Below are 23,157 nucleotides of genomic sequence, written 5' to 3'. Positions count from 1 at the left end.
AAAAAAATTCTTTACTCAAATGTTCTTAGGTTGTACACAGGAAGGCCATCAGTGAGGGCAGAAAAATCCAACACGGGCAAATCCACAAAATCCAAAAATCCAATCAAAGTTGAAAACCAGGCGCGCAAACACGAGGAGAATAAGTCTGGAAAGCATGAAACACTTAGGAGACAAAGACAATCTGTCAGAGGTCTGGTGGAAACACAGGGGTATATATACAGGTCACATTAACTGCAGATGAGACACAGGTGTGTTAGGCCAAAAGCGGGAAACAGAGCAATGGCAGGAAGTCAGATTAGATATCGTACACAAGCAGCAGTTATTCTACAATTCTACAATTCATTTAGCAGATGCTTTTATCCAAAGCGACATACATCAGAGAGTAAGTACAACACAACCAAGGATCTAGAAAAAGGGAACAATATCAGTAAGAGCAAAAGATCAGCTTTGAGTCCGATTGGACACACAGGTGCTGACAGGAAGTGATCAGAGTCAAAGCAAACAAAAACCATGGTCATTACCATCATCATGATCATCAATAATACTGAGACCATCATCATTAAGTTAGTAGGTATTCATGAAAGAGCTGGGTCTTTAGCTTTTTCTTAAAGGTGCAGATCAAATGGAGTTTGGAAGTTCATTCCACCACCGGGGGGGCGACAGAGGAGAAGAGGCTAGTCAGCGTCTTAGGCCCCTTTTGTGAAGGTTGGATCAGACGCCTTTCATTGGCAGAGCGTAGTGGGTGGGAGGGAGTGTAGACCTGGATTATAGAGTTTAGGTAAGAAGGAGCCGTTTTTGTCGCTGTTTTGTAAGCGAGCAGCAGAGTTTTAAATTTGATGCGAGCAGTAACTGGGAGCCAGTGTAAGGAGATGAACAGCAGAGTGACATGTGCTCTTTTAGGAAGGTTGAAGACCAGTCGTGCTGCTGCATTTTGTATCAGCTGCCGGGGGTTTTATAGTGCATGTAGGAAGACCTGCCAGTAGAGAGTTGCAATAGTCAATGCGTGCTATCACAAAAACCTGTACCAGGAGCTGTGTAGCATGTTCTGACAGGTAAGGTCTGATCTTCCTGATTTTTTACAGGGCAAATTGACATGACTGGGCAATTGAGGCTACTTGAACCTGAAAAGTTAGCTGGTCATCAATCATGACACCCAGGTTCCAGGCAGACTTTGTGGGCATGCGTTTGGTTGTTCAAAGCTGGATATTGATCTGTGGTTGCATAGAGGGACTGGCTGGGATGACAAGGAGCTCAGTCTTTGAAAGACTGAGTTGAAGGTGGCGTTCATTCATCCATTTAGAGATATCAGCTAGGCATGGCAAGATTCTTGCTGAGACTGTAACATCGTCTGGCGGGAATTACAGGAAGAGCTGGGTATCGTCAGCATAGCAGTGGTATGAGAAGCCATGAGAGCTGATTATTGAACCAAGTGAGCTTGTGTATATGGGGAAGAGAAGGGGACCAAGCACTGACCCTTGAGGTACCCCTGTGGATAAACTGCGCTTTGGACACTTCTCCCTTCCACGACACTCTAAAGGATCACCTAGAGAGGTAGGACACGAACCAGCAGAGGGCAGATCCTGAGATGCCAAGTTCAGAGAGTGTGAATAGGAGGATTTGATGGTTGACTGTGTCAAAGGCAGCAGACAGGTCTAGCAGTAATAGAACTGAGGACTGACCCGCAGCTCTGGCAGCTCGTAGCGATTCTGTTACTGACAGTAGTGCAGTTTCAGTAGAGTGGCCCTGCTTAAAGCCTGACTGATTTGGGTCAAACAGATCGTTTCTGGACAGGAACTCCGAGACTTGCTTAAAGACTGTGCGCTCAAGTATTTTTGACAGAAAGGGCAGTAGTTTTCAACCTGGGCTGGGTTTAGTGTGGGTTTTTTGAGCAGAGGGGTGACCCGCGCTTGCTTGAATGCGGTGGGGAACACACCCGTTGACAGAGAGGAGTTGATGAAATGTTTAGTGCAGCATTAAGCAGAGAGGAAATGGTCTGCAGGAGAGTCTAGCACAAGCTTAGAGACTTTGTCCTCAGTCAGAGAGGAGAATGAGTCGAGTGAGGCACTTTTGGTTGGTGCCTTTGGGCTGAGTTGGTCAGGCTCAGAAAACTGGTTACTGATGGTTGCAACTTTTTCAGTAAAATACGAGGCAAACATGTGTGTGAACAGATCGGAGGGTGGAGGAGGAGGTGGTTGAAGCAGTGAGTTAAAAACAGAAAACATTTTTCTTGTATCTGTGGCATTGCATATCTTGTTCTGATAATATGTTGTCTTGGCCATTTTCAGGCTGGAGGAGAATGAGACAAGTCTTTTCTTATAGTCATTGAGGTCAGCGGACTGTTTGTACTTTTGCCATTTTCTCTCTGCTGACCTCAGCCCTGCTCTTTGCTCTCATATGACTTCAGTGAGCCATGGACTAGGGTGGGTTTTGTGAGCGGGTTTGGACACCAGAGGGCAGAGTTTGTTCAGAGATGAGGCTAGCGTGGAGCAAAGTATGTCTGTAGCCTTGTCTGTGGAGATTGCGGTAAATACCTTATGGGCAGGCCTGTGCCTGAGGGAGTTCCGGCAAGGAGATTGTGAATTGAATAAAGAAGTGGTCTGATAGATGCAGAGGGGTGACAGTCAGGTTTGCTGTCGAGTAGTTCCGAGTCAGAATTTAATCAAGAGTGTTGCCATCTTTGTGGGTAGGAGGAGTTGGGACCTGTGTGAGGTCAAATGAGGATAGAAGAGCAAGGAAATCTGTTGCCTGGGCTTTATCAGTGTGTATATTCATGTCTCCCATTACAATCAGTGGTGTTCCATCATCAGGGATTTCTGAGAGTAGCATGTCCAGTTCCACAACAAAATCATTCAGATTACACCCTGGTGGGCAGTAAATGATAGCAATGTACATTTTAATAGGAGCAGTAACCATGATTGTGTGATATTAAAATGAGGAGTTGTCAGGGGGAAGAGTTTATTGAATTTCCAGGTATTAGAAATGAGGATACCTGCACCACCTCCACGTCCAACAGAGCGGGGTGTGTGTGAGAACACTGTGTCAACAGAAAGAGCAGCTGGTGTGACTGTGTTTTCTGGGCGGATCCAGGTTTCAGTAAGGGCAAGTGCCTGAATGTCTGACATTTTTGCAAGTGCTTGGATGAATTTAGTTGTATTCACAGCAGATAGCCAGTTCCAGAGGCCACAAGTACATGAAGGGTGGGGAGCAGAGGCTTTCTTAAGTAGAGACAAGTTGTTAAGATTGTGTTGCCTGTGACAGGTGTGTCTTTTCCTGTTCCCATGAATGACAGAGATTTCTTTGTAGCACATGTTGTGTTTAGGAGATGACCAGAGGAAATAGGCAAAACAGTAGTCGGGGATGCTGGGGCTCTGTGGCCACTCTGAAGCCTCAGACGCTTTCCTAGTTTTCAGATCAGAGCTTGTTCTGCTGGCAGTTTCGTATTCAGACTACTTTAAACTTGGATTTTCGTGAAAATCTCACCCCAGATTTTCAACTTGCAATCAACAGAGGGTGTGACTGCCTCTCCTGTTGATGCTCAGAGAATGAAACTTAAGTGCTCAGCCCAAACAAAGCCTGACAACGACCCACTATCAATATCTAATCAAAGCATGTTTCAATTTGCCCACCTAGCTGACAAGACCTTCCTAGTTTTCAGATCAGAGCTTGTTCTGCTGGCAGTTTCGGATTCAGACTCTTTTAAACTTGGATTTTCGTGAAAATCAGCTTGCAATCAACAGAGGGTGTCACACACGTCAATGAGCTGCAGATAGAGGTGGAGCCACAGGTGAGGGAGGAGAGCTTCAGCGTCACTCAGAAGAAATGAAAGTTAAAGTTTGTCAGGGTGTCAGCCACGCAGCCGTCCAGAAAGGTCTCCGTTTCTCCTCAAAGAAATTAAACTAACTTCATCCAATCTTTGTCAATGACACAACAGAGTTTCTGCAAACACTGGTGAGTACAGCTGATCATATTTACACTTTGAACAACCAGGATTTACACTCAACTCTTCATTTCACTCTCTCTTCATACTCAAGCTTGTTAAACTGTGTGTGTGTGTGTGTGTGTGTGTGTGTGTGTGTGCGTGTTTGTAACTGAGTTTCTTTCATTTGGACTTCTCCATTTCAATGCTTTTACTTTGAAACAGCCAAAGGAAATAGAATTCAGTTTGGCTGTAGGATGTTATCAGTGAACAACAACGATAGAATAGAATAGAATAGAATTACTTTATTGAGCCCAAACTGGGAAATTGTTATTAACAGGTTATCCAACACACAATATGAGTAAAAAGCACAATGTTAGCAAATCTAAAGACAATATAATAATTTGTAATTTGTAATTTAAATATGAAAGATTAAATGTAAATGTGCAAAAACAGAGTTGTTAATGGACAGTATTGACATAAGTTAAAATGCATGAGTGTAGACATATAATAAGCAGAAACTATACAATATAACGTTGAGTAGACAGCCAAATGAAGTGAACATGAGTGCAGGGATAATTTGTAAATTTAACATGTGCAGAACAGATTACAGTATGGAGAGACAGATATTATCATGATGACAGTTCTCTGCTCGCATGAGGTAAGCTGTTGTACAGGGGACAATGACGTGACGTTCATTTTTTTGTGTCCATAAGGTTTAGTTAACTTTTAAAGGCTTAAAATCTAAAAATAAATGCACAGATGACATGATTTCATCCTTTGTTTTGAGGACCTAGTCTAAAATGTATATTTATTATACATTTTTAGAGAATATTTGGGGTATTTAGGCCAAAATGTCAAAGTGGTGTAAACGTTGAAACTTCGTACCAAAGAATTAAACTTGATTTAAAAAGGTTAAATTTTCATATAACACCCTATGAACTAGCCTGGCATAATCTTACAATAGAACTGTTCAATAGTAAATAAAAGGAGTGGAACACCATTGTTCTTATTATTATAATTATTTTAGGGAAATCGTGTCACCCAGTCAAGTACGAAATTGTCAACATGGTGTAACCATGAAGGAGCCATTTTGTTAATATATTCATCATATCATGTGACAAGAAGTGATATCACAAAGAAGAACCCCTGATGGTCCTAACTGCTGCACGCCATGTTTAGCAACTCTCTTTAAAACATGAGATAACTGGACATTTTAAGGGCGTGGTCAGGTATGTCAAATGGTATGACCTCAGAAAAACATTAACAATTTATGATAATTATAAAAATTTGTATTCACTTTGAAAATTAGATTTGAAATGTTCACACCAGGAAATGGGCTTACATAGGTCTCAATGATAATGCCTGTCAAATTTGATTTGAAGTGGAAATGTCAAATGGTGTAACCGGTTACACTATTTGACATTTATGACAAGCCTTTCTGTTAGAGGCCACTTTTGTCAAATATCAGTATTTCTTAATGTTGATTAAAGTGGTTATCCATCCACAACCTTATTATCAAGGGTCTAGGACAAAATACCCTGGCATTTTGTAAATGTTTAGCTTCAAATTGCATATTTGTGTTCCATTTACTTACATTTATAAAGGTGCACTATGTAGTTTTGGTAGAGAAGTGTGAATGTTGGAGAAATTTACAGATTATGTGGTATATGTCCATCATAACTCTAAACACAAACTGTCCTCAGATGGAAATTTGGTCCCTGTGACACTGTTTGAAGATAAAATGTTACTGGAGAAGTTATGGTGGTGGGCCCGCAACAGTGAAAGCGTAACTCTCCTGGTAGCTTTATATCTCCAAACAGAGTTCCAGGGACCCATTTTATACTTTGATTAAAGTTTGTGTATTCAAGTTCAGAAAATATATCAAAGAATTGTTTTACTTCTCCAACTTTCAAATTTCACCACCAAATCTACATAGTGCACCTTTAAACATGTATGATCTAATATGTGTATGTATGCTGTAATATTGGCACCAGCAGTTGCATTTTAGATGTGTCGGCTATTAGGGGCCATGTGGTAGGGTAGGTAGTATCAGCGTGTCACTACCTGGAGCTTGCTTGCCAAAGTCTGGTACTATAGAAGGTGGCAATGCTGTTTGTGCTGTGATGGCCATGATATAAAGAAAGAGAGATGTAAAGTGTTGCCTGTGGGTATGTTATCCTTTGATTAGGGCACAAGTACCTTGAGTTTATTCCAAATACTGAAGAAATGAATTCCCCCTGAAGATTTTGGTCAGATGTTGTAATTTACTTAAGATATGAATTAATTAAGGGTGCACCGATCCAGCCAGATCAGGTATCAGTAAGAATTTGCCGATCTATGAGACCCATCCAAAAGGCCGATCTATTCACTTCAGTTTTATGCTATTCTGTGTTTAAGACAAACGTGCTACATTACTGTCTTCAGCGTACTGGTATTCTGTGCACTTTGGAAGGTGGAGCAAACATTAAATGGAGGAAGCTAACAACAATTTCTTCAAGAAACAATGACCTTTGACTGTAGAAGCAGTATGGTCAGTTGGTGTAACTGGTTTGCGTCAATTGGTGTAACCAGTATTTCTTGTGAAAAATATAATAAAATGCAGGACAATTAAATTTGAATAAAAGTAGTCCTCTATTGCAGTGAAATAACATGTTTTTTAAAACAATTTTCACATAATTTGCCAAAAATGTATTAGAAAACAGAGGTGTTTTCAACTTTGTGTCCCGCTCAGTATTGAAGAAAGGCATAACTTATAAATTTAGTGATAATCCTAATAAAATCAATTTTCTTGTGCTATTTTAAAATGAAGTAATTACAATCATGAGTACACTTACATATACTCTAGATGTATAAAATATTCAATATTCTTAATTTTTCAGTGGTTACACCTCTTGACATTTTTAGGTCCATTTAGTCTTACCTTTTGAAAAAAAAGGTTTAAATGTCATTTTAAAAAACACAAAACCAACATGAATACAAATCTCTCATTTTAATGAACCTGATGCATGCTTTCAAATTGTGTTTTTAAAAGATTTTTGAATTGGTCATCTGAACAATCCTTATTTGTCACTGGAAAGTGACAAATACAAGGCTGGAAGGTGTGAAGCACAGGGGTGTTGTTTGAGTTGGGTTGGGGGGAGGGAAAAAATAGAAGGGGAGGCAGGGAGGTGTGAAGGACAGGGGTGTTGTTTGAGGTGGGAGAGGCAGATGAAGGCTCATTCGCCCTCTCCAGGCTGCCAGAATGTTGCCTTTCTCTCCCCTTGAAACCAGTGATTTCCCTCATTCCAGTCCACACATCCCTCACGTTGTTCTGATGGAGTTTGGCCTCCAGCTTTCTCCTGTATGAGTCCTTGCACTCCCTCAGCTTTTCCCTCAGATCGTGCTGTACCCTTTTCAGCTCCTCCCGGTTTCCAGACCTGAAGGCTTGTTTCTTTTTGTTGAGAAGGGCATTCAGGTCACTGGTGATCCAGGGTTTGTTGTTAGGAAAACAGAGTACAGTCCGGGCCGGACTGTGATGCAGTCAGTCATGCTGTTAATGTCCTCTCCATGTGGCTCGCAGAGTACATCCCAGTCTGTGGACTCAAAGCAGTCCTGCAGTGCCTCATTGCTCTCCTGTGTCCACCTCCTAACAGTACTTGTGGTCACAGGCTGCCTTTGGACCAGGGGGATATACTCTGGTGTCAGTAAGACCAGGTTGTGGTCTGATCTGCCCAGGGGAGAAGGGCAGTGGTACTGTATGCTTCTTTAACGTTAGCATACAGAAGGTCCAGTGTTTTATTTTCTCTAGTTGGACAGTTAACATATTGATGAAGAGTGGGTAGTGTTTTGTCCATTTTCACATGATTAAAGTCCCCAATAATGGCTACAAAAGCATTTGGATGCTTAGTTTGAAGCTGTGAAACAGTAGAGTGAAGTGCATCACTCGCAGAATCGGCATCAGCTGACGGTGGGATGTAAACAGCTATAACAATGGCATACGTGAATTCCCTGGGCAGGTAATATGGGCGCATTCCCACAGCTAACAGTTCAATGTCCGGGCTGCAGAGACGTTCCTTCACACTAACATTGCCAGGATTACGCGTCGAGTTCGTCCGTCTTATTGCCCAAAGACCTTACGTTCCCCATAATCACCACTGGTACATAAGGCTTATGCTTTCTCTTCTTAGCTCTTCTCTTAGCTCCAGCTCTGCAACCCCGGCGTCGCCTCCTCAGCTCCCTCGGAATTACAGGCCTTGCTCCGGGCAGTAGCACCTTGGAGAGCACCATCAGCTGATTACGTGTGTAAACAATGCCCTCACTCATCTGTGCGCTGCTCTACGTTACAAAGAATGTCCAAAGTAACAGAAAAACAGCGCAAAAATTTCCAACAGCGAAAGTAGCCATTTCCACACAATAGATTAAACTAATACTCAAAAAACACACAGTGAAAACAAATAATAACTAATCAAAAAATACGATTTAACGACACGGACAACGGGAGCTGCTGCAACCGGCGGCCACCTCACACAGCGCCGGAGATATCAGTCAACAACAACGATACCAGGAACTTGAGGAATGAGGTTTTTAATTTGAAGAAAGCAGAGAAGGAAGTGACATTTGTTTTCATTGAAGTCAGCAAAAGATTTGTAAGCAGTAAAATTTTGCACTAAAAAAAATGTCTGCAAAGGTCAAAATCAGCTCTTTCACCAGCAGAGGGCGGTTGTGTTTTCTAAAGTTTTTTAAATGGCCATCGTAAGGTCGTCAAAAACACTTTTAGAAACTACTTGTTTAAAACAATGCAATCTCTGTTATTTTGATGATCGATTGTAGGGCAGTCACTATTTGTGTGTGTTTGAATGTGAGGTCACAGGACTTTATATGTTTTAACCAAGTTTCTTAGTGTCTACGTCCTTATTTGGACTTCATTTCTAACTTCCTGGTACCGTCGTTGTTAACTGACCATGCCCTGCAAGGTCAAAATAATTAAATTGAATGCCTGCTGGAGGTCCCAGCATGGGGAAGCCAACAAAACCACATCATCGGCAGAGATGACATTTTGAGGCCCCCAAAACTGGAAACCCTCGTTCCCCGGGCTGCTCCTTGAGACCCTGTCCATGAAAATCACAAACAGAACCAGTGACAAGGGGCAACCCTGGCGAAGGCCTTCACGCACCGGGAACATGTCTGACTTTGTGTCGAGGTTGCAGCCACAGCTCCCACTGTGGTCAAACATGGCCCAATATCCATATTCCTGCAGTACCCCCCGAGGGACAGGATCACAAGCCTTATAATAATAATAACTTAGATTTATATAGCGCCTTTCATGAAACCCAAGGACGCTTTACAAAGTGGGGGGAGGGGGGCGTGATGGAGGCAAGAAGAAGAACAAATGAAGGAGAAAGGAAGTGGGTGATCAGCTAGGGGGCGTGTTAGATGAGGCTGAATGCTTTGGTTAACAGGTGGTGTTTGAGGAGGTTTTTAAAAATGACCAGAGATGCAGCAGTGCGGATTTCGGCGGAGAGAGAGTTCCAGAGGGTGGGGGTTGAGGCACTGAAGGCTCTGTCACCAAAAGATCGCAGTTTGGTGTGAGGGGTGGAGAGCAGGCCTGTGGCTACCCCGGCTAGTCAAGGGCTGGGGGATATAGACCAAAACTCATATCTATATCGATATTATTGTCAAAACCTATATCGTTGAAATAAATATTTTAAAAACGTAATATATTTCCCAGCCCTACCGGCAACACAGCTCCAGGGTTCATCAGAACACGCAAGCTCCTCCACCATATTAAGGTGACAATTCTTGGAGAAGCTGTTCAACAGTGAAAGTTCAAATTCACAGCCCATTGTAGCACTTGAGCTTTCCAATGTGAAAGTGTTCATTGTTACTTACAGCTCTCACCAAATATAAAACTGAATACAATAATCATGTCTTCATGACGGGGTGTGCATGAGGGGTTGGACAAAATAATACATCGGCGGGATAGAATAAGACAGTGGGATGAAAGACAAAACATCAGGTCTTTAGTACTAAAAAATATTGACCGGTTTTAATGATCCTTTGCAGAGAGTTGTACTTGCATCTTAAACATTAACACTGATTGAGATCTCTATACTTCCTATTTACAAAAATACTTAATATTTGAATACAAATAAAAATATTTCTTTCTTTCACTTTGTTTAGATATGGCTGCTGCAAACTATCATCGGCCTGAGGATCAGTTTCTCTGCTCCATCTGTCTGGATGTATTCAATGATCCTGTTAGCACATCATGTGGACACAACTTCTGCAAAACGTGCATCACTGAACACTGGAATACCAGCGACCAGTACAGGTGTCCAATTTGTATGGAAGCTTTCACTAAAAGACCTGAGCTGAGGATCAACACTTTGCTCTCTGAGATTGTTGGTCAGTTCAGAGACAAAGCTCAGCAGGGAGCCAGAAGCAGCAGCTCAGAGCTACAAGAGTCCAAACCAGGAGAAATTCTCTGTGACGTCTGCACTGGAACCAAACTGAAGGCCCTGAAGTCCTGGAAAGATGTGGCTCAGCTGGATGAGACTCTCAGTGAAGAGATGAAGAAGTTGGTTCAAACTGAGCTGAAGAGAGACCAGCAGTATGCTGTGGATGTAACTCTTGATCCTGATACAGCACATCCTAATCTCATCCTGTCTAAAGGTGGGAGACAAGTTTATCTTGGTGATGTGACAAAGAATCTACCAGACAACCCAGAGAGATTCTCTTCTTGTGTTTACGTTTTAGGAAAGCAGAGTTTCTCTTCAGGCAGATTTTACTTTGAGGTTCAGGTTAAAGGAAAGACTCGTTGGGATTTAGGAGTGGTGCTCCAGAGTCCATCAACAGGAAGGGAGAAATCACAGTAAGTCCTGAGAAAGGTTTCTGGACTATATGGTTGAGAAATGGAAATTAATATGAAGCCCTTGATGACCCTTCAGTCCGTCTTTCTCTGAAGTGTCGTCCTGAGAAGGTGAGGGTGTTTGTGGATTATGAGGAGGGTCTGGTCTCCTTTTATGACGTTGGTGCTGCAGCTCTGATCTACTCCTTTACAGACTGCTCCTTCACTGAGAAACTCTTCCCCGTCTTGGGTCCTTGTCTTATTGAAGGAGGTAAAAACTCTGCACCTCTGATCATCTCTCCTGTCAGTTTGAAATAATCAAAGACTTCATGTATTGATTCTCATCAGAGTACATACCATCCTATTTAGTGACAACACGGTATATTTGACATCTTTGACAGAATAAGATCATCGTGTTCATTGACTGACTTTATAGTTCAGAGGTTTGTCCTCGTAAACACAGCAGGTAACAAACTGATTTGATTGACTCAGCTCATCATCAAGACGCATCATTTATGTGATAACATTTATTTTAACCCTTTAAACTTCACTGACTTCCAACTTCAGATCGAGAGGAAAAAACTGCAGAAGACAATAATTCAATAAGTTTATATTTGTCTGAAATGTCTTTGGTGTCTCTTCGACTGAGTTCTGCTGTACGTATGATAGTGTTGATAAAAAGTCAAAGAAATCTGTAAATGTGATTTTGAAAAAAAAACTTCTGACCCAGAACTTCCACCAGATACGTGTGCTTTGTGTGTCCGCTCCCTCATCTGTCAACACCCACAGGCTGAGTTCTCAGAGCGCAGCACGGAGCAGCACTACCGGACAGCTGGAGTCACCAGACCAAGGAGTTCCCACGGTAAGTACAGAATCAAGCGCAACATCGAGAGATAATACGATGTATGAGGTATAAAACCGTTAGAAACACAACAGCAAACACACAAACACAATCATGCCGTTATTGTCCGTTATTATTGATCCTCAGAAGGAGTTACGCTGCACGTTTAAATTTTGCGACAGTGATGATGTCACTGTCGACAGCTGGAGGGTGAGCCGAGACGTGTCCGAGATGTCTTTTTTATCGTGCTGAATGACTGCGCTATATAATCCACTACATGTAACTTCCTGTTTAGTGAGAAGGCAGGAGGGAATGAGTGTATGATTTCAGACACGACTTAAGAATGACATTCAGTTTCCTGTTTTCACTGTTTGATTTCTGCACCGTTTCTTCTACAAGTTTTCAAAACTAGGAAGAAAATAAAGCTTTAGTTTTCTAATCTATAAGTTGATCCTTATTCTTTCAAACATAAAATGAACACCTGGTATTTCAGTGTCTCTCTCTCTCTCTGAAGAAAAGTCAGGTTCATAGATACAGAAAATTATTTAATTCTGAACATTTCCAGAAACCACACAGGCCTCGTGGTGTCAGACCACTCCTACAGGACTCGATTCAATTCAAACAACTTAAATAATCCCTCTTGGGGTAATTGGTGTGGAGCAGCTTGTACATATGAGAGAAACATAAATAAAGGCAAGTTGACGTACAAAGAACAGATTACTCAAGGAGTTAAAATATAGATAAGACCTGAAGGAGATACTAATGCTAAGGAGCATTCAGTAATCAGATCACAAAAAGAGTTAAAATCTCTCTGTTTCACACCTTAGAACAGATTTGAACAATTCCTGTACGACTGTTTCTGTCTTTAACTGAGAGGCTGTGAAACCAACAGATAAAAGAAAAACAAAGGAGACTCTCAACAAAAGAATGATAAAAATGACAAAGTATTTCAGGACTGACTGAGAAAGAGTCCAGTTTCCTTAAAAGGTGGATTCTCTGTTGCCCCCTCTTCACAATAGCCTTAGTGTTGACATCAAATTTAAGTTGGTCGTCCAAACACGAGCCCAAGTATTTGTAAATGGAATGGTAAATGGACTTGAGCTTACTGTACAGCGCTTTTCTAGTCTTCTGACTACTCAAAGCACTTTTACACCGCAGGTCACACCTACACATTCACACCCTGATGGTAGAGGCTGCTGTGTAGTGAGACCATCAGAAGTAACTAATACCATTCATACGCATTAACACGCCGCCGACGAAGCAGCGGGAGCAATTTGGGGTTAAGTGTCTTGCCCAAGGACACATCGGACATGTGGCTGCAGGAGCTGGAGATCGAACCCCCGACCTTCCGGTTAAGAGACAACGACTCTACCAACTGAGTTGCAGCTGCCCTGTGGAGATAGTACGACCCTACAATCTCCACAGTTTTATTATGGATGCTGCACTCTGTGGCTGCCTCCCTCTTAAGTCTAAAATAAAAGAGTAATTCCCTGCTACACTGCTGCAGCAACAACAGGCCTCCATGTAGACCTCTGACTGCTGCTATGACACACAACGACCACTAGATGGAGCCCAACATGAAGATACAAGAAGTGATCAGTTCTGTTCTGCTGCCACAACAAGCACCAAACTCTCCTGATACATGAGAGTGACTGTAATAAATGTATGAACTCTAGCATCTTATTCACAAAGAAGATACAATGACTTTAATGAGACTCTCCTTCTTCTCAGATCAGATCAGTCTATTGAAGCTGGTATTTCACAACAGCCCTGTGACTCAGAGGGAAGAAACGAGCTGCAGTTAGAGGAGGAGCCACAGCTGAGGGAGGAGAGCTTCAGCATCACTCTGAAGAAATGAAACTTAAAGTTTGTCAGGGTGTCGACCACGCAGCCGTCCAGAAAGGTCTCCGTTTCTCTTCAAAGAAATTACACTAACTTCATCCAATCTTTGTCAACGACACAGCAGAGTCTCTGCAAACACTGGTGAGTACAGCTGATCATGTTTACACTTTGAACAACCAGGATTTACACTCAACTTTTAATTTCACTCTCTCTTCATACTCAAGCTTGTTAAACTGTGTGTGTGTGTGCGTGTGCGTGCGTGTAGTTCTTTGTAACCAAGTTTCTTTCATTTGGACATTAGTTCATCTCTAACTTCCTCGTATCGTTGTTGTTCACTGATAACATCCTGCAGTAAAACACGTTGTTTCTAAAAGTGTTTTTGGCGACTCAACAATGGCCTTTTTTTAAAAACTGTACAAAACATGAGTGCCCTCTGCTGGTGAAAGAGCTGATTTTTACCTTTACTGTTGTGTAGGCAGATTTTTTAGTGCAGAATTTTACTGCTGACAAATCTTTGCTGAAATTTAAATTCCTTCTCTGCTTTCTTAAAATTAAAAGGCTCATTGTGGTTTCTCCATGTCAAGGCTCTTACTGTGAAACAGCCAGAGGAAATAGAATTCAGTTTGGCTGCAGGATGTTATCAGTGAACAACAACAATACCAGGAAGTTAGAAATGAACCAAAGTCCAAATGAGAGAAACTCAGTTACACAAACACACACATTCCTGTATATGCTCACAAGTGAGGTCCTGAACAGTTTATATTGGGAGTGGGGACCACCCTTTCTGCTACACTTAGAGGCAAATGGATTACATATTTAACATTAGGTGTCTTCCTCATTCAGGTTTTCAACTTGGCTTATTAAAAATCGTAAAGGAAAATTATCTGAAATAGAGGGGTGTACGAAAGGCTCTTGGTGTGATGACATCATAGCCCCGCCCCTTCGACTATGTGCTGTTCTACTCACTACATGTAGTTCAGTTAAGATAAGATAAAATAAGATATACTTTATTCATCCCAGCAGGGAAATGTAGGTGTTCCAGCAGCCAGCATACATACAAACACACAACACAACACATATATACATACATATCCCACCCATACAAAAAAACATGAGCCCACAATACAGTTTGATATATGATATATGCAACTCAGGCTAACGTTTAAAAGTTTAAATGTCTTCTGTCCTTACTTAAAGGGGAGTTGTTATAAAGTGCAATTGCAGTAGGTAAAAAAGTATTTTTAAATCTGTCCTTTTTGCAGTTTAGCTGCCGTAGCCTCCCACTAAAAACACTCTTCACACACGAGATTGTGTAAGGGATGCATGTTATTGTCCATAATGTTAAACAGTTTCTATATCATCCTTCTCCCTATCACCACCTCCAGGGGCTCTACAGCAGTCCCCAGACCAGCAGAGCCAGCCCTCCTAATCAGCTTGTTAAGCTTTTTAGAGTCACAAGCCCCGATGCTGCTGCCCCAACAGACGGTTGCAAAGAAAATGGCACTTGCCACAACAGTCTGATAAAACATGGATAACATTTCGCTACACACATTAAAAGACCTAAGCTTCCTCAAGACGTAGAGTTTGCTCTGACCTTTCTTTTAGCATGACGTCACATGCTGTGTCGGCATCAGCTGATGGCGGTATGTAAACAACAATGGCAACAGCACAGGTAAATTCCCTCGGGAGATAGTATGGACGCAGACTAACGGCTAACAGTTCGATGTTAGGGGTGCAGATGCGCTCCTTTATATTAATGTGAGAAGGATGACACCATCGGTTATTCACAAGCAGAGCAAGCCCCCCTCCTCTCTTTTTACCGCTCAGCCTGTGATCCCGGTCAGCCTGTACAGTCATAAATCCATTCATTGTTGTGTTTGCGTCCGGAATATTCTCCTGCATCCATGTCTCGGTGAAACACATTAAACTGCATTCTCGGTATTCACGCTGTGATCTTATGAGTGCTCCGAGTTCGTCCACCTTGTTCACCAGCGACCTCACATTCCCCATGACAATCGAGGGGATGCAGGGCTTGAACCTTCTCCTCCTTGCTCTCCTTATAACACCGGCTCTGCATCCTTGGCGTCTTCTCCTTAGCTCCTCTGGGATTTCGTGTCTCGTTCCCGTCAAAGGTAGTGGTTTGGAGATCGCTAACAGCTGGTCACGCGTGTAAACAATACTGTTAGTATGCGTTGGCATACTGTCCCAACACGAAAAAATATATAAAAACGGTAAAAGCTAATAAAACTCAACTAAGCTACTTAGTGTCCATCTTGACTAACTCATAGGCTATGACAGGTGACTTGACACGTAACAAAACACTTTAAAAACACTTAAAATGCAAGACAAAAACCGGAGCTGCTGCAACAGGCTGCCACTAGCGCGGCGCCAGCAGTTGTCTGAATCACCAGTTGTGTGTTAAGTGCTGCATTGTGTGCGTCCATAAGAATCTAGTAAGTACTGGAAGTATATTTGATTTAGTTGATGTTCTATGTTCAGAAGTATTAAAGTGAGATTACAGAGCTAGCAATTAGTGCGCTAGCGATTAGCATACTAGCGGTTAGTTTAGCGATTAGCTTGCTGGCTAGCACATGGCCAATTATTAGTAACGTTTTGCTGTATGTTTAGCTAATAAGGCTTATATGTGCACCCTAATTTATCTTCTGTGTTGTCAACATGATTGCTTATCCCAATGGGTTTACATTTGATTACTTGTGCTAATAGTGTGTTATAGGCTACTGCACTTTGTATTAGCAATAGAATATCAGTGATCTTTAATCCATTGACAGTGTTTAATTTCTGCCTTTATTTCATTGCAGACCACACATATACTTGCACACTCTTACACACACACACACACACACACACACACACACACACACACACACACACACACCCAGACAAACAGCTACGCATGCCCAGATACTGTACCCACTTGGCTTTATATCAAGTATACTGGAAATAAAGGAGACAACTCAAGAAGGAAAGCTGCTTCACTGGTATTCTTACCGACCTGAACAACACTCACCATCCATACCCAGCATTACAGTCCTAACCTGGTCCTCACCTACAAGGGGTTAATAGACATGATGCATTATACAATGCAAGATGTACAATTTAGTGGACATCAATTTTAATTTTCTCAAAACCCAAAGTCAATACTTGGGAAGTTTGACAATAATACTGTTCCTTAGCTTTTTCTTGATGTGCCAAAAATCATCAAGTGATCTAGAATAGCAGGATGGGGAAGATATTCCTGAGCTACGTGGCACTGATAACTTTCCATCGGCCATCTTGATTTTGAAGTACACTTACTATGGCTGGCCAGTGGGTGTGAGTATATGGGATGACTTGCTAATATCCACTAATGAGGCTAATGTGAAACCATTCTATCAAAACCCCTGCATGTGGCAGAAAACAGCTCTTGAACAGCTCTCAAATGTAGTGACCATAATGTGGGCTAAGTTGATTCAAGCTCATTTCACAAGCACCAAATATTCTAATATAAACGCCTCAAAAAAAGTTTGGAAACGTTATTTCCGTCAATGATTTTGTGATGTAACATTTTTAAGTTTATTTTATTCTGAAAAGAAGTCTATTTGTGTTAGAATAGATGCTCTCTTGTGATTGACCCCTAAGAGTCACATGTCTGTTCGTCACGTGATCAGTAGCTCAGTTCATGTCAGCCGTTTGTGAGAGTGCATGTCCAGCTAAACTAGCCTCTCTATCCAGCGCCATCCTCCTGTGTATGCGTTGGCTCAGCTTTGTTTGTAAGTATTTTAGTTAATCATTGGCCATAGCAATATTATATGCTCATATTTTATTGTATTTCATTTGTGTTGTGAAGATATTGAAAGGAGCAATTCTGTGTTGTTTAATTTGCAGTTTTACATGATAAAGAACTACTCGGCTGGATACAAAGCTGATTCTTTAATTAAACAAGCGTGCAAGCTTGAAATCCACTTTACGTTTTCTCTTCATTGAAGCTATCCTTTGCATTACTACAGTCAAGTTCTTGACTAGCTATCTGGTGATGTGTGCCCTGCTACGCGCTCAGGTACCAGAATACATTTCCAACCTCTAATAATACTAATTGGTGTTGTATTATATGTGGTTGGAAAGCCTGATTAGAGGTATAACTTGTAAGGATCGTGCATTTGTGGAATGAGCAACACAGCTAAACGTGTGGGTAGTGCCCAAAACAAATGTGCCAAAATCCCCTGCAATATTCTTCTGTTGGTATTCACTCCTGTTTTGAGTTCCTTGGTGGACTGGATGATTGCACTCTCCCACAGTAATAAGGAACAAACAACACATATGGCCATTTTTACACTTGACTCATTTTAAACTGTCAGGGACCTTAGTAGCATGTGGAAGATCCATACGTAACCACAACAGCTTGGAACCTCCTCCTCATGCTGGTCACCAGCCTGGTCACATTTTGTTATGGGATGGCACCTCATTCCTCAACAAGAAGTTGCTGAAGGTCAACCAGCATGGTTGTGTTGGTCACTCTAGCACGTACAGCACGCCCAAGCTGATCGTACAAGTGTTCAATTGGGTTGAGGTCTGGACTCACGGTGGGCCATTCCATCATCTCCACTCCCAAATTCTGGAGGTATTCTGTGATGATCCTGGCTCTTTGTCATCCAGGAGGATGGAGTAAGGATCCAGCTTCTGGAGATATGGTATTGCCACAGGCTCCAGAATCTCCTTCCAATTTCTCACTGCATTGAGTTTGCCTTCAGTGATGACAAGTTCTGTTTTGCCTGTGAGAGAGATACCACCCCACACCATCACACTGTCCCTATTGAAAGATGTCACGCGATCTACCAACAAAAGAATATTGCAGTGGAATTTTGGCACTTTTTTTGGGGTGCTACCCAGTGGAATAAAGGAGGGTGATGAGGATGCGATGAAAGAAGACAGCAGGATAAAAGAAGGAGACAGCGGGATGAAAGACCAAACACCAGGTCTTCAGTACTAACAAATATTAACCGGTTTTAACAATCCTTTGTGGAGCGATGTACTTGCACCTTAAACATTAACATTTGTAACTGATTTGAATTTGTGAAATCTTTACACTCTGTACTTTCCCGTTTGAAAAAATACAAAAATAAAATGTTTTTCTTTGTTTCACTCTCTGTGTAGCTATGGCTGCTGCAAACTATCATCGGTCTGAGGATCAGTTTCTCTGCTCCATCTGTCTGGATGTGTTCAATGATCCTGTTAGCACATCATGTGGACACAACTTCTGCAGAAACTGCATCACTGAACACTGGAACATGAGCGACCAGTACCTGTGTCCAATGTGTAAGACGGTTTTCAACACAAGACCTGAGCTGCACGTCAACACTTTGCTCTCTGAGATGGTTGGTCAGTTCAGAGACAAAGCTCAGCAGGAAGCCAGCAGCAGCAGCTCAGAGCTACAAGAGTCCAAACCAGGAGAAGTTCTCTGTGACGTCTGCACTGGACCCAAACTGAAGGCCCTGAAGTCCTGCTTAGACTGTCTGGTCTCCTACTGTGAGACTCACCTGGAGCCTCATCTGACAGCTTCACGTCTGAAAAGACACCAGCTGATCGACCCTGTGGAGAACCTGGAGGACAGGTTGTGTACGAAGCATGATAAACCTCTGGAGCTGTTCTGTAAGACCGATCAGACCTGTGTCTGCATGCTCTGCTCTGTTTTAGACCACAAGACACACGAGCTTGTTCCTCTGAAAGAAGAATATGAAGAAAAGAAGGCAAAGCTGGAGGAGACAGAGGCTGAAATTCAGCAGATGATCCAGAAAAGACAACTGAAGATTCAGGAGATCAAACACTCAGTGGACCTCAGTAAGGACGATGCAGACAGAGAGATGGCAGAAGGTGTTCGAGTCTTCATCGCTCTGAAGGAGTCTGTTGAGAGAGGCCAGGTCGAGCTCATCGACACAATCGAAAAGAAGCAGAAAACAACAGAGAAACAGGCTGAAGCTTTCATCAGAGAGCTAGAGCAGGAAATCTGTGAGCTGATGAAGAGGAGCACTGATGTGCAGCAGGTCTCACACTCTGAAGACCACCTCCATTTAATCCAGAGAGTCCAGTCTGTTAACTCTGCTCCACCCACCAAAGACTGGACAGAGGTTAATGTCTGTCAACCACTTTATGAGGGGACTGTGAGGAAAGCTGTGGCTCAGCTGGAGGAGACTCTCAGTGAAGAGATGAAGAAGTTGGTTCAAGCTGAGCTGAAGAGAGTCCAGCAGTATGCTGTAGATGTAACTCTTGATCCTGATACAGCACATCCTCAACTCATCCTGTCTGAAGATGGGAAACAAGTTCATCATGGTGATGTGAAGAAGAACGTTCCCAACAACCCAAGCAGATGTTTTAGGAAAGCAGAGTTTCTCTTCAGGCAGATTTTACTTCGAGGTTCAGGTTAAAGGAAAGACTGGTTTTACTTTAGGAGTGGCCAGAGAGTCCATCAACAGGAAAGGATTAATCAAACCAAGTCCTAAGAAAGGTTTCTGGACTATATGTTTGAGAAATGGAAATGAGTACACAGCCTGTACTGGCCCTTCAGTCTGTCTCTCTCTGATGTGTCCGTCTGAGAAGGTGGGGGTGTTTGTGGATTATGAGGAGGGTCTGGTCTCCTTTTATGATGTGGACTCTGCAGCTCTGATCTACTCCTTTACAGACTGCTTCTTCACTGAGAAACTCTTTCCTTACTTCAGCCCTTGTGATGATGATGATGAGGAGGAGGAGGAGGAAGAGGAGGAGGAAGAGGGAGAAGAGGAGGACGAGAAGGAGGAGGAAGAGGAAGAAGAAGAGGAGGAAGAGGAGGACGAGGAAGAGGAGGACGAGGAAGAGGAGGAAGAGGAGGGAGAGGAGGAGGAGGAGGAAAACTCTGCCCCTCTGATCATCTGTCCTGTCAGAGTTAAATAACCATTTCTCTGATTGCTCTTGTTTCATCAAACTGAACAAAGATGGAAGAAAGAGGAAACAAGTTTGTTACTGTTTGAATTATATAATTAGCTCGAGTACAGCAGAGAATATATTTGTGTTTATCTCAGGAATATTGATGAATATTTACTGTGATTATTTCTGTATGTTAATCTGAAGATTTGTTGTCAGACTTCCGTAGTCACGTGATCAAGAGACAGGAAGTGAAGTGTACTGTTGTGAGTTACGCTGTCGACGTAAATACACGAGTGACAGAAGTTTTACCATGGACATGGGAACATGTGTACCAAGCCGTCTCAGCGTGTAAAACAATGGGCCTCATTCACTAATATATGCGGAGAAATATTCTTACTCTGCGCATAAAATGAGATCACCGTCAGATTCATGACACATGCGTACCAGCCAGTTTCGTTCTCAACACCTCGCGTATGTTAGTAAATCACAATCATTCTAAATCAACAGGCGCGTGCCTGCAACCTGCAAGCAGCATATTACCACACCCCTATCTCTCCATATAAGGACATCTGATTGGTGTATCAGGACGAGAGCGGTGAGGTGGAGACACGTAGAAGTCGCAATAAATGTCCTCAAAAGTAAAAAAAAAAGTGCGGTGTGTCTGGGGGCTTTGATGCCGTTTCAGGGAATTTCATAGTTGCAGCGATTCTGTACGTGCCTTGGCGGTCGGAATCAGAATACATTCATGTAAAAATATATCGATGAATCTCAGATTTGTGCTGCAAACGTTCGTACAAACGTGAATGAGGCACATTGTCACATCATCAGTCCGTGGTTAAGACAGAAATAAGTTTAAGAAGCATAAGATTAATGAAGAAGGCAGAAGATAACCACTACATTTGTCAAATCAATCTGTAATAATGTGATTCTAAAAAATAAAATTAAAACGTTTTTTTGCACCATCGTGTACAGAGAGTTGTTTTTAATTCATGCAAATACATTCAATATCGATTCATGTCAACCGGGACTAAAAACAAAGTCTGAAGTTTGATTTCATGACAAACTTCCAGGTTATAAAACTGCTGAATAATAAGCTACATCTTTAACACACTGCAGAGAAAGTCAGAAATATGCTCAGTGTAACAATTCCAAACTACAATCAAATGTAGAGGAGAGTCCAGGACACAAAAAACAGAAGAAGTTCTTTACTCAAATGTCCGTAGCTCGTACCCAGGAAGGCCGTCAGTGAGGGCAGAAAAATCCAACATGGGCAAATCCACAAAATCCAAAATCCAATCAAAGTTGAAAACCGGGCGAGCAAACACGAGGAGAATAAGTCTGGAAAGCATAAAACACTAAGGAGACAATGACAATCTGTCAGAGGGCTGGTGGAAACACAGGGGGATATATACAGGTCACACTAACACACAGGTGTGTTGGGACAAAAGGCAGGAAACAGCAATGGCAGGAAGTCAGACTAGATATCATACACAAGCAGCAGTTATTCTACAATTCACTTAGCAGACGCTTTTATCCAAAGCGACGTACATCAGAGAGTAAGGATCTAGAAAAAAGGGAACAATGTCAGTAAGAGCAAACGATCAGCTTTGAGTCCGATTGGACACACAGGTGCTGACAGGAAGTGACCAGAGGCAAAGCACAACATTGAGGGCAGTCGATTATCAATTATCAGTCATCGTTATCAAACAAAAACAATCGTCACAACCATCATCAACATCAATGATATCGAAACCATTATCATTAAGTTAGTAGGTATTCATGAAAGAGCTTTTTCTTAAAAGCTCTTTCATGAAGCTTTTTCTTAAAAGTGGTTTGGTAGTTCATTCCACCACTGGGGGGCAACAGAGGAAAAGAGTCTAGTCAGCGTCTTAGGCCCCTTTTGTTAAGGTTGGATCAGACGCCTTTCATTGGCAGAGCGTAGTGGGCGGGAGGGAGTGTAGACCTGGATGAGAGAGTTAAAGTAAGGAGGAGCCGTTTTTGTCGCTGTTTTGTAAGTGAGCAGCAGAGTTTTAAATTTGCCGGGGGGTTTTTTTCGTGTACGTAGGAAGACCTGCCAGTAGAGAGTTGCAATAGTGCGTGATATCACAAGAGCCTGTACCAGGAGCTGTGTAGCATGTTCTGACAGATAAGGTCTGATCTTCCTGATGTTGTACAGGGCAAATCGACATGACCGGGCAATCGAGGCTACTTGAACCTTAAAAGTTAGCTGGTCATCAATCATGACACCCAGGTTCCGGGCAGACTTTGTGGGCATGCGTTTGGTTGTTCCAAGCTGAATATTGATCTGTGGTTGCATAGAGGGACTGGCTGGGATGACAAGGAGCTCAGACTTTGAAAGATTGAGTTGAAGGTGGCGTTCATTCATCCATTTAGAGATATCAGCAAGGCATGACGAGATTGTTGCTGAGACTGTAACATCGTCTGGTGGGAATGACAGGAAGAGCTGGGTATCGTCAGCATAGCAGTGGTATGAGAAGCCATGAGAGCAGTTTATTAAACCAAGTGAGCTTGTGTATATGGGGAAGAGAAGGGGACCAAGCACTGACCCTTGAGGTACCCCTGTGGATAAACTGCACTTTGGACACTTCTCCCTTCCACGACACTCTAAAGGATCGCCTAGAGAGGTAGGACATGAACCAGCAGAGGGCAGATCCTGAGATGCCAAGTTCAGAGAGCGTGAATAGGAGGATTTGATGGTTGACTGTGTCAAAGGCAGCAGACAGGTCTAGCAGTAATAGAACTGAGGACTGACCCGCAGCTCTGGCAGCTCGTAGCGATTCTGTTACTGACAGTAGTGCAGTTTCAGTAGAGTGG

General features: G+C 42.4%; 2 pseudogenes; both read left to right on the top strand.

Moving 5' to 3' along the window:
- The first annotated feature begins 9,997 nt into the window (after positions 1–9,997).
- Positions 9,998–11,733, top strand: LOC110000652 (zinc-binding protein A33-like; annotated as a pseudogene).
- A 1,709-nt stretch (positions 11,734–13,442) lies between these two features.
- LOC110000661 (E3 ubiquitin-protein ligase TRIM21-like) lies at positions 13,443–21,281 on the top strand (annotated as a pseudogene).
- The last annotated feature ends 1,876 nt before the right edge of the window (positions 21,282–23,157 follow it).

The sequence above is a fragment of the Labrus bergylta genome, chromosome 1, assembly GCF_963930695.1.
Source record: "Labrus bergylta chromosome 1, fLabBer1.1, whole genome shotgun sequence".
In the NCBI taxonomy this organism is placed as follows: Eukaryota; Metazoa; Chordata; class Actinopteri; order Labriformes; family Labridae; genus Labrus; species Labrus bergylta.
Note: the sequence above shows the minus strand (reverse complement) of the source record. Positions and strands in the feature narration are given on the sequence as shown.